At 43.4% G+C, this 16821-nt stretch overlaps 1 protein-coding gene and 1 long non-coding RNA gene across 6 annotated transcripts in view; one reads left to right on the top strand and one right to left on the bottom strand.

Moving 5' to 3' along the window:
* The window catches only part of SLC39A11 (solute carrier family 39 member 11), a 498275-nt gene that overhangs the window by 398095 nt on the left and 83359 nt on the right, over positions 1-16821 (bottom strand). The window lies entirely within an intron of this gene.
* LOC128345075 (uncharacterized) overlaps positions 1-16821 on the top strand; it is a 41309-nt gene that overhangs the window by 8568 nt on the left and 15920 nt on the right. The window contains exon 2 of the long non-coding RNA XR_008316255.1: positions 9381-9536. This is a non-coding gene — a long non-coding RNA (uncharacterized LOC128345075). The remainder of the gene's footprint in view (positions 1-9380; positions 9537-16821) is intronic.

The following is a 16821-nucleotide window of genomic DNA, read 5'->3' as shown; positions in this document are numbered from 1 at the left end:
GACAGGCGTTATTGACTGGTTTGTTTTATCCAGACATCGATTCCGTCCCAAGGACCTGGGATGGCTGAATTTTATTATCAATATTGTTGCTGTTATTATTACAGATATAATAGCAAAATATAGGCTGTTCCAGATAGAAATTGCAAGGCTGTGGCAGAAGAAGCAAAATAATCCCAATAGTAATTGGCACCCTAGATGCAATTCCAAAACACCTTGAAGAGAACCTCAACACCATAGGGGCCACAGAATCACCATCAGCCAATTACAAAAAGCAATTTTACTGGGAACAGCCTATTTATTACTACTACTACTACTACTACTACTACTACTACTACTACTCAGATGTCAGGGAAAAGCTAATTACCACTTCTCACTTTGAGGCTTTACTCCTCCTCACCTTGCCATGGAAGATGTAAGCCTCAGCTGGACAAGACAGCAAGGACTGACATAAAGGAGTAAAGTTGTTTCTAGACTCCCTGGGATTGCATGATGGTCTCCCAGTGAGGAGTTTTTAATCTAGTTAACATCCTGACCCACCTGGGGAGAAGGAGGGAATGGGTGACTGACAAGGGGGAGTCTGGTACATGTGGGGATCTCGCATAGCGTTTCTTCTACTTACACTTTAGCTGCAGTTGGTTGATGAAGGGGACCCAGGGCTGTCCTTAGGACATGGCAAGCAGGGTGACCGCCCCGGGCCCCACTCTTTTAACCCCCATTAGAATTAACTGGAAGGGGCCCCCGTACTGGCTGATTTGCCCCAAGTCCCACACCCTGCCTGGATTTTCTAAGGACATCCCTGAAGGGACCGTACATTTTTCCAAGACTCCCCCTCCTTTATTGCCAGCTTCTTTGAGTCACAGTAAACGAAAGTGAGGAATTCATATGTTCACGCTATACAAAACTGGTTTCTAAGACTATGGAATCTTCAGCAAGGAATCACTAAAACCTACCCCAAAGGACAGATCTCTCCATTTCACTACACAAAGACAGTACCTGTTATAATTAAAGGAACTGAATCCTGCAAACCACACCCCAATGATGCTTCGGCAGGCACCTTAGCTAAAACATGACTAAATAGACCCTGCACCCAGGATATCGAGAAGAGGAAACTAACTCCTGGCCACACTCGGATCTGACAACCTTCAATGTTATCAAAATATTCCTATCCCCTGAAAAAAGGGGGAAAGTGCCCACTATCTGACTTTAGGAAAATGTTGATATAATCCTAGGTACATAGGAACATAGGAAGCTGCCATATACTGAGTCAGACCATTGGTCTATCTAGCTCAGTATTGTCTGCACAGACTGGCAGTGACTTCTCTAAGGTTGCAGGCAGGACTCTCTCTCAGCCCTATCTTGGAGAAGCCAGGGAGGGAACTTTGAAACCTTCTGCTCTTCCCAGAGCGGCTCCATCCCCTGAGGGGAATATCTTTCAGTGCTCACACTTCTAGTCTCCCTTTCATATGCAACCAGGGTAGACCCTGCTTAGCTAAGGGGACAAGTCATGCTTGCTACCACAAGACCAGCTCTCTTCTCCTACAGCAATCATAGGTGCACCATGTATGAACAAGCCTCTCTAGATTCTCCTTATCGGTTCTGCCAGACAGAACGTTAATAGACATTGTTTGTGTATAACTGCAAACTAAGAAGACTGAAGATTGCCAGATTGATTTCTGGGACTGCACACAATGTGCATATTACTTCAATTCTGAAGGCACTGCACTGGCTGCCTATTTGCTTCTGAGTACAATGGGGATATTTTTTCATATCTCAGATTTCTGTGTCAGTCCCATGACTGCATTCAATCACATAATTAGTAGGTAGTGAAACAAAATCATTGTTTGTACTTTTATAGTTTTCAATAAAATATACTTTAAATTTAGCCTAGCAACCGTGGAGACTGAAAACACACACCTCATTGGCTGATGTGATTATGACATCACTTTATTGTTCTGCTCTGGAGCAGAGATACTGCAACTTATTCTGCTGAGTTTTCTCTGCCTCCTTCTTTACTGCAAAGTAAAAGGACCAAAAATTATTAAGATGAGAGACTATGGGGTGGGGGAAGGTGTGGGATTAATCTAACTTTGCTACCAAGTATTGAGGAGGTTGCAGCTCTGATTTGGGTGGGATACTGCTGGGGTGGGGTAACTGGGGAACTCTCTCTTTCTCTGATATTGCAGGCCTCTAGTGTATGCGGTGACTACAGATCTGATTTGGGGGATTACTGGAGGTGGGCTGAGGAACTCTTTCTTTCTCTTCCACTGCCTCTAGTGATCCTGGGGTTGGAGTGTGTGGGGAGCAGTAGGCAAGCTACAGACGGCATCTTTGCAAGGGGATGTTTACTGAGTTACACTGAAAGACCAAGGAAGCCGTTTCCCGAGTCTCTCTCATGTTCCTAAAAGGGAAAATACCCTGAGCTGGGAGGGCCAAGAAGAAGAAGATAGGACCAGAGCAGGAGAGGGCTGGCTAACAGGGAGGTTTTTTGTTTGTTTTTAAAGAGTAAACCTTTTACTGATGGTGTGGGGAACCCTGATCTTATGGTACTTCCACTCCAGAGATACCAGGCAGATCTATAACATCACTTAAATCAAAGTAGGGATAAAAGCACCCCCACCACCCCTACCAAGAAAGATTCCATCTGCCTTGAAATCCCTGCTCTTTAATCCTAAGTATGTGGAGGGAGGATACTCTGCAGTTAGCAGTAATGCAAGAAGCACAGTTCTGCAGTTAATGGTGGAAGAAAGAAAAAGGCACTCTACACATGTGTTGTCACCATTGTTAGTTATTCTCGGGCTTTTCTTTTCTTCCACAATTAACTGCAGAACTGTGCTTCTTGCATTACTGCTAACTGCAGAGTATTCTCCCTCCACACACCCAGGATTAAAGAGCAGGGACTCAAGGCAGGTGGAATCTTTATTGGCAGGGCTGGTGCACATCCTCTCTACACACTTCTTTTAGGGCCTGCTAATTGTCAGCAAAGACGACAGAGAAAACCCAGCAGAAAAAGCTGCAGTATCTTTGCCCTAGAGCAGAACAGGAAAATGATGTCATAATCACATCAACCAATGGGGGTTCTTTTTCTGTCACTTTCCAGGATTGCAGTTTTCAGCTAACTCTGAAGTACTTTGGTACTTTTCTTTGGTAGAATACAGGAGGGGGTTACCATTGCCTCCTCCCGCGCAGTATGAGATGATGCTTTTCAGCATCGTCCTATATCGCCGCTGCCCGATATAGTACCAGTGGGAATTCAAACCAGCAACCTTCTGCTTGTTAGTCAAGCATTTTCCCACTGCGCCACTTTAAGGTGGCTAATCCAAGTCAAATGGTTGTCACAGAATCAGGAAACATCTAGGACCTGAAGGTGATCTCAAAACCCACCTTCACTGAAGCAGAATCCTCTGTACCCAAACGTTCCCAATGGAGTGGCTTGCATCATACAAATTTTCAGTGTGACAAAAGCAGGGGAAGCCAATGTAGCATGACAGAGCAAATTGTATTTTAAACAAGAATTAAACCAAATCATTCAAGGAAGTGAAACACTTGCTATAGGGAAAGGCTGGGGCTGGGTGGAAATCAGTCAGCCATTCTAATCGAAGACAAAATATTGTCCTATCCGATCATGCCAGTTTGCTACATCCTGAGCACAGCTCAGGATGTATCAATTTGCTGAGTATCTCTCAAAGTACATTTTTTAAAGTCATAAATATAAATTCTGTCAAGCCCGCACATCTCCTCTCCATGCAGACATCAATGCTATATAAGAGATTAAGGGAGCATCATTGGTTAGACTCCGGTGTACATGGGAAATATAGTGCTGGACAGTGGCACAAACATCAGGTTTTAGTATCAAACTACAGGAGAAGCTTGTTATTAGCGGTTCCACATATTCATGGGTATCTAATTGACACCCATTTTCAATATCGGCAGATACTAAAGAGTTCAAACCCATATATCCGTGGTTCCTAGAGGGCCAAAAGTGACCACAGAAGTAACTTCCGGCCACTATTTTGTGGCTTGTTTCTTTGGAAAAACAAGCATTATTTCCTGCAATTTTTCACAGTATTGAGGGGCATTTCCCAGTTTGGGAGGCATTGCTGGGCACAAGGAGACCCTGTGGAGCACGGTACAATACCTTTTTTTGCCTTTTGACTAATTTCTTTAAAACACAAGCATTTTCCATGCAATTTTTCACACTTTGGGGAGCATTTTATGATTGGAGCAGCATTGCTGGGCAAAAGGAGACCCCAAGGAGCACGCTACAGTAGTTTCCCCTGTTTTTTAGAAGGTTTTTTGGGTGCCTTCTGGAATATAACCCCATTTTCCATAGGCATAATGCCTCTTTACTTGCAGTTTCATTACTCACGGTAGTAGGAGAGGAACATAACCCACATGAGTAATCAGGTTTACATTACTTTGCAGCTGCTGTTAGCCTATTGGCCCCCTGCCTGTTGCAAAAAAAACCCTCAGGAGGGGGTACTTTGAAGCAGAGTGGTGGTATTGATCCCTCCCTCTGCCAGCTGTTTTTGAATGAAACCGTCCTCCAACTACTTCTCCCTTCCAGTACTCCAGTTTACAATCCTCATGGGAAGAATGTGGCTGTGGGAATTCAGGGGTGGGGGGAAACATACACACAAACTTGCAAACACAGCTGTCAAGGGTGCATTTACTTATTTACATTGACACCCTGTTCTTCCTCCAAGGAGCTCAGAGCAGTGTATATGGTTATTTATCCTCACAGCAACCCTGTTCGGTAGGCTGAGAGAAGTGACAGGCCCAGAGTCACTCAGTGAGTCTCATGGTCGAACAGGGATTTGAACTTGGGTCTCCCCAGTCCTAATCCAACCACTATACCATGCTTGCACTGGGGAATGATTAATTGCTCTCCTCCCTGTCAGTGCTCTGCTGCAAAGGGTGCTCTGCATCAGGGAAGGCGTCACTGGGTTAACATTGCATATGGTTGCAGTTTAATATATAGTTTAACCTCCTAACCATTATATTAAATTCACGTTCAAAACAATACTCGCACCACATTCCCAGCAATCTCAAAGGCAGACGTTCGGCCCATGTATGGACATATAAGTTGTTATAGATAATCTATTCTGACTCAATGGATAATGTGTGCATCTTTAGCAAAGAGTGCTTTTGGCCCCCTTTCAGCCTGTTAATTAGGATCGGGGATGCATACAGTAAGGATCACAGTCTATTTATACTCTCACCTTGACAACACTTCTCACATAATGAGGATGGAACTCCTGCTTTGTTATTAGATGGATGTTTAAAAGCCACAGAGTGTACTTGCAAAGTACAATGGAATGTTAAGGGTGCACCATGCTTTCTGACCTCTCGTTCTGAAACCTGAGGCTACAGCCAACAATCAAGTCTGTAGACATGCACTGTAAACACCACTTAGACTCAGGATGCTAATAAGAAACAAAACAAAACCCAGAACAGAGTCTTCTAGCATTTGGTGCCCTTGTTAAATTGAGAGATAGTAGAGGGATGTTCAGAAATGTTTTTCTGCTTATCCTACCCCTCCACTTTGATTCAAAGTTATGCAGAACATCTATGTAAGCTTCAAAGAACCAGCACACAAAGCAACAGTTGAAGGAAGAATGAAAAAGACCATTTTCTCCCATTATACATACAGAATTGATTACATCGAAAAGTGAGCCTGGGAATAAGGCTTAAAAGCCAAGCAGCTCTCACTCATCTTTACTGCTCATCTACTACTTGATAACTTTATTAGATCAGACCAATACGGAACCACCTCTCTTATCTTCAGCAGCAGCTCACACTGTGAACTCTTGATTGAGAACTGGAGAACTTGCTTACTGCTGCACAGTATGCAGCCAGCCAAACTACCGCAGCCTTGCTGGGCATGGAGTTCCCAGGCCCTGGACTGACCTTGCCCAGCCAGGCAGTCCATTGGCTCCTTCCAGGGTGGATTTGATTTAAATCAAACTGATTTAAATCACGATTTAAATCACTAGTAGGGTGGATAAAAATTAAAAAAATCCGATTTAAATTTAAAAAATCAGCTTTTTTTGATTTAAATCGGATTTTTTTGATTTAAATCGGATTTTTTTGATTTAAATCGGATTTTTTTTTATTTTTATCCACCCTGCTAGTGATTTAAATCATTTAAATCATGATTTAAATCAGTTTGATTTAAATCAAATCCACCCTGGCTCCTTCCAAGCTAAGGAGGATATAAGGATTCCTGCTGCCTGGGCTCAGACCTTGCCTCAGTTTCAAGGCTTCCTTAGTCCTTGAGTACGGGATTTCTTGTTCTTGGTTTCTGCTCAGCTTGATCCCTGGTTTTGAATAGACTTTCAACTTGTCTTGCACTCTTGTTTCTTGTTTGTCTGCTCAGTTGTGACCCTTGGCTTCAACTGTGATTCACAGCTTGTATCATGATCAGTCAATACCAAAGCAAAGGATCAAAGCTGAGCAGGCAAACCAGGAACCAAGGTCAGGGTTGCTTCCTAACCCCTGTTCCTGATCTGTTCCCTCACTCCTTGTTCTCTCCTAGGCCTTCCCATCTCGATTCCATTCTTGCAAGTATCCTCCAGGTGGCTGCCCAAGACCCAGCACTGCCAGCTGCCAGATTTCAGCCGTTTAATAACTGGTTTGGTTAAGGACATGAGAACTGACATTTTCACAATCTGGGATAAAACTATCACAGTTCCTCTTAATACCTCACTGACTTTCAGACAAAGCCACATTTGAACCCTGCTCTGCAGGTATACTACCAAGCTCTGAGGCCTAGAACAAAAAGGTCTCAAACCTCAACTCTATTCCTTGGTGTAATTTTGATCAAGTAATGCTAGGTTTCCCCACTTCTTAGTGAAAGCCTCATAATTTGTGGGTGGGTGGCTGCGTGTGTGCCTGTGTATTCTTCAGGAGGGCAACTCCATGAAAACCAGAGCATAAGGGTGAAAAATTTCAAGTTATATAAACTGACCACAGTTGGTACAATTGGCTGAGAAATTTCTGAAGATCAATAATTCATGCATGTTTAACCCATATCTTGGCCACATTATCCACCAGGTAGTCTGAAATGTTTAACAAACATTTACAGCAAAGAAGCAATAACCTTGCTTGTCTCCAGAGACAAACACTATACCCAGCAGGGACAGATTCTCCCTATGTTCAGGAACACTGGGTGCTCAGCATTCTCAACCCTGAAGAGGATTTCATCCCAGGTAGAGAGTGCTCGTCTCTGCAGGCAAAGTCTTTATTCCATGGAGAGCAGGGAGCCATCGTTAAGCAGCAGGTCAGCATGGATGGCATGCTCCTATTGGCATTGTAACCATGTACTGCATCCTTATAAAGCCTGAGGAGAGCTTCCAGATATGTTAATTCCATTCAATTTTGTCATCTCTAAATCAACTACTCTGCTTTTACTCTTGGCAATTTCCCTCAAAGAATGAAAGGTATTTGTATAAAGCCTTACTCAAGTTAAGAATTAGTAGGCAATCACACAAAATTTCTGGAATGCTTATTAACTATATGAATGGGAAAAATCAATTGCATCTTTCCGAGTAAAAGCCACTATCATCATATCCATTGCATACTATTCACAACAATAGTATAGCCTTGCAAGTAGCCCCGATAACTTTAAACCATAAAAGCCAGTCCCACTATTGTTACTGCCAGACACATTACCTCCGTCCAAGACAAAATGTTCAAAGCCCTCACCTAGAAAATGGAAACAAGGAAGCCTAGGAGGATATATAAAAGCCTTGTGCCAATTTATCTGTAACTAATACAATCTTATTCTGAGAACAGTTTACTCACTACTAATTACAAACCCCTTTGCAACATCATAATTCTTGCAAATTGCGAAAGGAGAACTTTAGAAAGTCACCTCTTTTTCATTAACTAGTTTTAGGAAGAGCCATGAAAAGCAATTCACCTCCTCAGCCAAATAAGGAACCTATCAGGGCATAGGTTTGGATTGCCAGAAATTCATGTTTTGTTTTCAACAAACCTCTATTCTCAAGACTATTTATCTTCGTTTCTGAAGACATGGGTGCATTCTCAAGTCCCATGTCAATCTGAAGAGTCATAAAAAGGTAAATCAAAAATAATAAGACATTGATCTCTTTCGGAGGCCAGTGGGGAGAGACAAGAATTCTGGGGTCCCACACAGGTCTTCCATCAGAGATACAATAGTTATTTCAGGAAGTCATGAAAAAGTTAGGTACCTGTGCTGTGTGACAATGTCGTAGTTGCATTATTAAACACTCCTGAATATATGTATATTGGTAAATCTCTTTTTCCATGATATCTCACTGGGGTTGCTCACAAGAGTGAGCCTCTGCCTTTATTAAGCAGTGCAAAGGAGGATCTGGAGGAACACTGCTACGTAAGCTTACCCAACCTTGAAGTTAAAGTAGCAGCCTTATCAAAATTGTGAACTACTAGTTCAGAAGGGCTCCCAGTCAAAAGGAACCTCTTTCAGAGTGGACAATGCTCATTCACAGAATAACTGAGAGATAAGTGCAAAGACAAGACAGATCTACAGCAACAGCATCACTTTTTCTTCCCTATCACATCACACACCACTCTTGTAGCACAAGAATGCAGAAACCACATGGGAGGTGCTGAGTTACATGCAATGAGGCACAGCCACCCCCACCTTCCACAGACTACTGGGAATACTCTCTTACACAAGGCTCTGCCCATGGTTTGCAAAGTTGCTACATTCCTAGGTGGCCAGAGGACATCATTGACAACCAGCTAGTATTTCACTAGTTCTACCAGTAAAAACTATATTGGGTTAGGTAATCAGTACTGGGTAAAAACTTGTAAAATCCAAATTCGGGCATAGCTCTGTTTGCTTTGGCTTTTCTCCCTGGCTCTGTCCAGAAGACCAATATTTTTGAAATAAAAATTGGCACTCTTACCAGAACAGAATAGCATAGAGGAGCAGCAACCATGCCACTCCCAAAACAACACACCAGCCAGCCCCTAACCTTGCAGGTTTCTGAATTTTAGATGCCTCTCACTCCCACATTCTCCATTATCAATCTATTCAAGCTCACAGGGAATACATTCAAGACTGTGATACACCTGCATAATAAAACAGAAGGTATATGGGGGGTGGGGAGAGAAGTTTTTTTAATCTACATGAAAGAAATATAGGCTTATGTTGTGTAATGGGAAGAGATTATGCAATATGGAAAAACTCTTCTCTCACAAGCCACGTATCTGAGAAGGAATTATTCCCTTACCAATAAAATGCAGAGGCAAGGAAATGGTGGTTTTCATCAAGTATCAGGAGCCAGAAGGCACTGTTAAACATTTATGCTGTGGCAACAAACAGGCCTCCAAAGCTGAAGTCTTTTCTTATTTCCTCTCTTTTCCATCAGAGACACCTAATGGAATGGATGCAGCATACAAATTTCACAGTATTTTAGAGCTGGAAGGAATCTTGGAGTCTTCTAGTCCAACCTCCTGCTTAGCGCAACCTGAGTGACTTGACTGCATATGGGTAAACTGTAATTCAGTCACTACTGCATAAACAGGTAAGGGAGCACTTCAGAACAAAGATCTAGAACACAACCTTACACCGGCTTGCTTGTAACCAAGTCCACTGTGTTCAGTGGGGCTTACTCCTTTGTAACTGCGTTCAAGAGTGCAGCCTCCGAAGATTAAGGCTAAAATCCTAAGCGCACTCACTTGGGAGTAAGTCTGACAGGGCCAGCTCAGGGTTTTGTGGTATCTGAGCAGAGGCGTAACTAGGGAAAACGGTGCCCAGGGCAAGCACTGAAATGGCGCCCCCCCGCGCGCCCCCAACATACAGTGAGGGAAATAAGTATTTGATCCCCTGCTGATTTTGTCCGTTTGCCCTCTGACACAGAAATGACCAGGCTATAATTGGAATGGTAGGTTTATTGTAGCTGTGAGAGACAGAATAACAACAAACAAACCCTCAAAAGCCCAGTGCCCAAAAGTCAGCGATGGATTTGCATTGTAGTGAGGGAAATAAGTATTCGATCCCCTATCAACCAGCAAGATTTCAGGCTCCCAGGTGTCTTTTCACTATATGCAGGTAACGAGCTGAGGAACACCCTCTGTAAGGGAGTGTTCCTAATCCCAGCTTGTTACAGTACCTGTATAAAAGTCACCTGTCCATAGAAGCAAGCAATCACTCAGCTTCCAAACTCACCACCATGCCCAAGACCAAAGAGCTGTCGAAGGATGTCAGGGACAAGGTTGTAGACCTGCACAAGGCTGGACTGGGCTACAAGACTATCGCCAAGCAGCTTGGTGAGAAGGTGACTACAGTTGGCACGATAACTCGCAGATGGAAGAAACACAAAATAACTGTCAATCTCCCTCGGTCTGGGGCTCCATGCAAGATCTCACCTCGTGGAGTTGCAATGATCATGAGAACGGTGACAAAGCAGCCCAGAACTACACGGGGGGAACTTGTCAATGATCTCAGGGCAGCTGGAACCATAGTCACCAAGAAAACAATTGGTAACACACTACGCTGTGAAGGACTGAAATCTTGCAGTGCCCCCAGTGCCCCCCTCCTCAAGGCAGCACATGTACAGGCCCGTCTGCAGTTTGCCAATGCACATCTGAATGATCCAGAGGAGAACTGGGCGAAAGTGTTGTGGTCAGATGAGACCAAAATCGAGCTCTTTGGCATCAACTCAACTCGCCGTGTGTGGAGGAGGAGGAATGCTGCCTATGAGCCCAAGAACACCATCCCCACCGTCAAACATGGAGGTGGACACATTATGCTTTGGGGGTGTTTTTCTGCTAAGGGGACAGGACACCTTCACCACATCGAAGGGACGATGGACGGGACCATGTACCGTCAGATCTTGGGTGAGCACCTCCTTCCCTCAGCCAGGGCATTGAGAATGGGTCGTGGATGGGTATTCCAGCATGACAATGACCCAAAACACACAGCCAAGGCAACAAAGGAGTGGCTCAAGAAGAAGCACATGAAGGTCCTGGAGTGGCCCAGCCAGTCTCCAGACCTTAATCCCATAGAAAATCTGTGGAGGGAGCTGAAGGTTCGGGTTGCCAAACATCAGCCTTGAAACCTTTCTGACTTGGAGAGGATCTGCAAAGAGGAGTGGGACAACATCCCTCCTGGGTTGTGTGCAAACCTGGTGGCCAACTACAAGAAACGTCTGACCTCTGTGATTGCCAACAAGGGTTTTGCCACCAAGTACTAAGACATCTTTTGTGAAGGGATCGAATACTTATTTCCCTCACTACAATGCAAATCCATCGCTGACTTTTGGGCACTGGGCTTTTGAGGGTTTGTTTGTTGTTATTCTGTCTCTCACAGCTACAATAAACCTACCATTCCAATTATAGCCTGGTCATTTCTGTGTCAAGAGGGCAAACGGACAAAATCAGCAGGGGATCAAATACTTATTTCCCTCACTGTACTACATTATACTTCGGTTTTTCCTCACAAGCGCCCGCCGCCAAGCCAGGCCACTGACTGGCTGCCAGGCGCCAGCAAAGCAATGGGGGGGGGGCGCGGGCAGCACGGAAGGGACCGCTCGTGGGGGAGGGGGCGCCGACGCGCTCCCTTGACTGCTGCAGCGCTGCTGCACTGAGCAGGAAACATTTGTATTAACAAAAAAATTTAAAAAATTAAAAAAAAAATTTGTCATGGCGGCGCCCCCCCCCCCGTGACCAGAAAAGATGGCGCCCGGGGCACGTGCCCCCCCTGCCCCCCCTATAGTTACGCCTCTGTATCTGAGGCAAAGTGCCAAATGCTGCCTTGCCTCATGCCCCTGGTGGAGGCCATCTTCTCTTCAAAACCAACCCTTGCAAGTGCTGAAAGTTGTGTTGGCGTAGCAGAGAGGTGAGGAGGCTGTCAGCAGCCTCTTCATATCTCCTCATGTTTTTTGCAAGCTTTGGTTATGAACAACTACGCTGGTGGCTAGAGTATCGGGCCGCCCTGCTGGCATCCCAGTAATCCACCGCCTAAGGCAACCACCCTATCTTGCCCAATGAAAAGACTGACCCTGCTAACTGAACTCAATAGGCCTGCTGAGTAAATAAAGCAGGCCTGTTTACTTACAATAAATAGAACTGGGCTGTTAAGAGTTGGAAAATGTTTAGTTGGTGTGCTCTCCAAGAGATGCAAGGATTCTGCTATCCAATGGAGGTGTCTTGGGTTGTGGGAGGGGGAGAATGAGCTAACACTATTTATGGTATTGTGATTTTTCATTTGCAAACTGGATCACTGCGTTATAAATATAAAACTAAATCAAAGAGGGTTTTTTAACAAGTGTGGCAGGATATAAATTAAAAATAAACAAATCCTAAATAAATGATTATCTCCAAGACCGAAATTACCTTTTGAGGCACTAGATTTGCAAAGACATCCATCCATGGCAGAGCACCTTCCACAGCAAAGCCCAATTTATATATTTTCTTTCCAGTCAAAAGACAAATGGTTTAAGGAGGAAGGAAAATTATCTCCAAGGTGAACTCTCCTAAATAAAAGCCCTAAAATGCACAAGCAGGTTTATTGATGCTCAGTCTACCAGTTGCTTACACAAACATAGTCCACCCCTTTCTGTATGTCTTTCACAGGATATTGCTGAAGAATAATGTGTTTTCCAAACTATTCCAGAAAATCATTTTCTACATCTTACTGCGCAAATTGCACTCTCAAACTATGCTACGGTGCAGGGTGGGGGGTGTTTTGATATTTGCATATCATTCAAATATACTAAGAAATAAAAAGGGGTTTGGTGGGGGGAAATGCTCAGGAAAGAAGCCATATCTTAGTGGCAGTGTACATGTTTCGCATGCAAAACGCCCCAGGGTCAACCCTGATATCTCCAGGCAAGGCTAGGAAAAGACCCCTGCCCCACCCCAGAGAAAAACGCCAGAGAGCTGCTTCACCAGGGTAAAACAATACTAATCTCAACGGACTAATGGTCTGACTAAATATAACATAAGGCAGCTTCCTATGTGATCTACGATCTAACCATTGAAGTGACCCCTACTATATGCAGAAGTCTACATCCTCACCACTATAGGTCAAGTGTCTTCCAATGAAGATCACAGACAAGAATTATTCTTTGACTCATTTTGGAGACACAAACAGCCTGTCAAAATGGAGTGAGAAGCATCCATTGCCTGAGCATCCAAGGTTATGGACCCAGATCTTTTACAAAGGGAAAACCCAAAGAATCATTGCCATTATTCATTGAATTTTCCATGCTCTTCATTGTACTCCGATTTTTCACAATTTCTTCAAAGAGCAACTAATGTGCAGTAGAGGCACAACTTTGCTTTTTTTTTTTTAAGGAAGAATACATGCTGCAAGAAGTAGTTACTTACCAACAGAGGGAGCTACATAGAATAATTTCAGATAATTCTGAGTTACAGGGGACATCCTTCCCAGTAAATGTCACAAATCTAAGATGATAATCACACACATAAAGCAGTTCAGACGATCGAAACCCAGAGTTCAAGTAATTCCAAATGAATTGTGGCAAGCTACAAACTTGCACACTCCCCCTCCTCCATGAATGCAAGGACAACAGTGAACGATCCTGCTTTCTTGTGGCTAAACTATAGCTTCTCTGCCTGTGGTACATGTACTCCTAGGGGTACATTAGACACAGGCAGGGGATACAGTTGAGTGGAAGAAAGGAAAGAAGCCGGGCAAGGAAGGTGGAGAGAAGGGTGCCTGCCTACCTTTGCTACTGGTACTGCTCAGATGAGAGCAAAAGGGTTTGGGGGAGTTAGGGAGATAGTGTTAAGAAAGCTTCAACCTATCTCACACACAAACACACACACACACCTCTCCAAGTTCAAGTCAAGGCTTAGAAACTAGGAACTGTTTGAGCAACAGGAAGCATAGCAGTTGCTTTAAGGGCAGTAAGACATTCCAACCTTTAATGTAAATTAAAACGTCTAGCACTTCCAAGAAGAGGATTCCAAAGATGCATAATCTCTCACGAGCCAAGAAGGAATAACTGTTGTGCCCAACAGCCTGATCAGGTATGCAAAGATATTAGCTCTTGTCTAAAAGGATTTCCCCCATCAAATGTTCAGTCTGAATCCACTATCCAGCGATTTCATATGAAATTCCCTACTGAAGTAAGCCCAGTCAGTTTGGTCAGAAAAATTAGATAACTATTCCAGGAATAGTCAGTACCTCCTGAAATCATTCACACACTTCATCCCCTTTACACCAATGTATAGTTTCCTATTACAAGAGCGGGTTTTAGAGCAGAAGTGCAGAAAGCTGGACTAACACAGATCCCCATGGGCAAGCTAGCGCAGGCCCAACACACACACACACCAACACTTCTCCACCCTCCTCCTTTTTTAAAAAACCAACAAATAATTACATTTATTACAGAAATTTTAGAAAAACTTGCGAAACAAAGTGACTTTGTGGGAAAGACCTTGGAAAGAAGAAGAGCTTAACATCGTTCTGAAGCTGCGCAGGCCTACTGTTGAGCTGATCAAGGCAGAAGCCTGAGTCGTCACACTTTTAATCCAGCTTTTGTGCCAAGACTGCTTGGCTTTAGTTAGATTTTGTCTAATTCGAAGCTGTCGCACAGCTGCATCTTCTAACTCTGGAATTCAACTTTTACTTCCATTGCTCTAATACAGCACAACTTGGAATGAGTGATTATCTTAAGTCATATTTTTGCTATAGTATGTAGGGGCTCTAGGTAAGGTATGTTCTGAAAGCACATGATGCAGCAGTCTTGCTTGAGCTAAACATGTTTAGGTCTGGTTACTACCTAGGTGTCACCTTTAACCCCATGAAAGAAAAGTGAGGGTTCATTTCTAATCAGCCAATGGACAAATTCTATATTTCTTAAGAGCACATATTCTACACACAATTGTGCTACAATAGAAAATGTTCTTCGTATATGGGATCTGGCATATCTCAGACTGCACAGGTAACACTGTATTGATTTCTTTTGTTTTTACTGAACAGTCTTTCCATTTGTCTGGTTCCTCTCCCTACAACTATGAAGCATGATCCCTGAAACTCTTTTGCTGGGCTAGGTGGATTTGACCCAGGGATCTTCCTATGTTCTGACAGCAGTCTGTAGGCTATTGTTAGAATTCTCTGTTTGGGGGCAGCTTGTAATATTCTAGTCCTCAAGCTTGTCAAAGCGAATCTGAAAACTGGAAATGGATGCAGTTACAAGAACATGTGTTTATATTATTTTATTCAAAAGAAGGAAAAGTCTAGAAGAAGTCCAGTACAGTGTACAAATACAGGCGAGTATTTGTTCAGTGCACTTATGTAGGGGAATGTAAATGCCAGATTGAACAAACAGATCTTAACAGATTGCACAAACCATCGCACAATAATCTTAATTTCACATGCTAGCAAAATAATTCTCAGGATCATCCAACATAGATTAGAGCCCTATGTGGAAAGAGAAATGCTGGATGTTCAAGCTGGTTTCAGAAAAGGCTGATTGCATCGACCATGTCAAGTTGTGGAATATCCTTAGGAAAATGGGCATCCCAGAACATCTCATTGTTCTCATGAGAAACCTATACACAGTACAGGAAGCCACAGTCCAGACGGAACATGGTGAAACAGACTGGTTCCTGATCGGCAAAGGAGTCAGACAAGTCTGTATACTTTCTCTTTATTTAACTTACTTGCTGAACATATACTGAGGGAAGCTAGATTGGAAGAAGAGGAGTGTGGTTTTAAAGTTGGAGGAGGGAACATCAATAACCCGCACTATGCTTATGACACTACTCTGATAGCTTAGAATGCGGATGAACTGCAAGCTCTAATAGTGAAAGTAAAGGAGCACAGTGAAAAAAATGGGCAATCTGTTAAGTCTCCTTTCTTTGGTATGGGTATGTATACTGACTTCTGTAGCTATTCCATCAATTTCGGTAGCCTTCCGAATTGGTAATGACCGGAGTGCTGATCTAACTTCATCTTCCCATACTAGAAGTTCTTGCAGGTAAAGGATATCTTCTAGAGTATCTTGGATGTGGACATCCCTGCTGCACAGATTTTCAGTATACACCTTCCATCTCTGTTTGATCTTCCCTGAATCAGTTACTATCTGTCCTTTGGCATCCCTTAACATACCAATTTGAGGTCGGAAGCTTCCTCTGAGTTCAGAAATCTTTTGGAAAACTCTCCTTGTATTTTTGTGTCCATTTCCATCCTCAAGGTCTTTACAGATGTCATTGCAGTACCTTGTCTCTTCTAACAGCTTTCTAAAATTCCCTATTAAGTTCCTTCCTGGGGTCTTTATGACTTTGGCTTCTCTCTTCTTCTATTCCGACATCCATTTTGCTTTCTTGGTCTTTGGCAGCCTCTTTTCACATTCGTCCTTAACAACTTCTTTGATTTCATTCCACAGTTCCGCTGGTTTCCTATCAATGAGGTTCAGAACACCAAAGCAGTTCCTGATCTTCTCCTTGAAAATGGTGGGTACATTCTCAAGATTATATCGTGGAAACTGGATAGCTTGGTTTTTCTGCTTTAGCTTGACTTGGAACGTGCACATGAGCTGTTCATGAGCTGTGCCACAATCAGCCCCCGCCCATGTCTTCACTGTTATAACTGAGCTCTTCCTCTCCTTGCACCAATAATGTAATCAGTTTTATTTCTGTGTACTCCATCTGGTGATGTCCATGTGTATAGGCATCACTTTGGTTGTTTGAAAAATGTGTTCGCAATGAAGAGATAGTTAATGGAACTGGCCCTGAGGTTTTGGTCAGCACCCCAATGTTCAGGCTTTTTGGAAGAATTAGTTCTTAAGGGGGGTCAGCTCCACCAGTTTTAATTTGTGCAAACCTTTGGACTCA

The sequence above is a fragment of the Hemicordylus capensis genome, chromosome 2 (genome assembly GCF_027244095.1).
Source record: "Hemicordylus capensis ecotype Gifberg chromosome 2, rHemCap1.1.pri, whole genome shotgun sequence".
In the NCBI taxonomy this organism is placed as follows: Eukaryota; Metazoa; Chordata; class Lepidosauria; order Squamata; family Cordylidae; genus Hemicordylus; species Hemicordylus capensis.
This window is presented reverse-complemented; position numbering and strand designations above follow the sequence as displayed.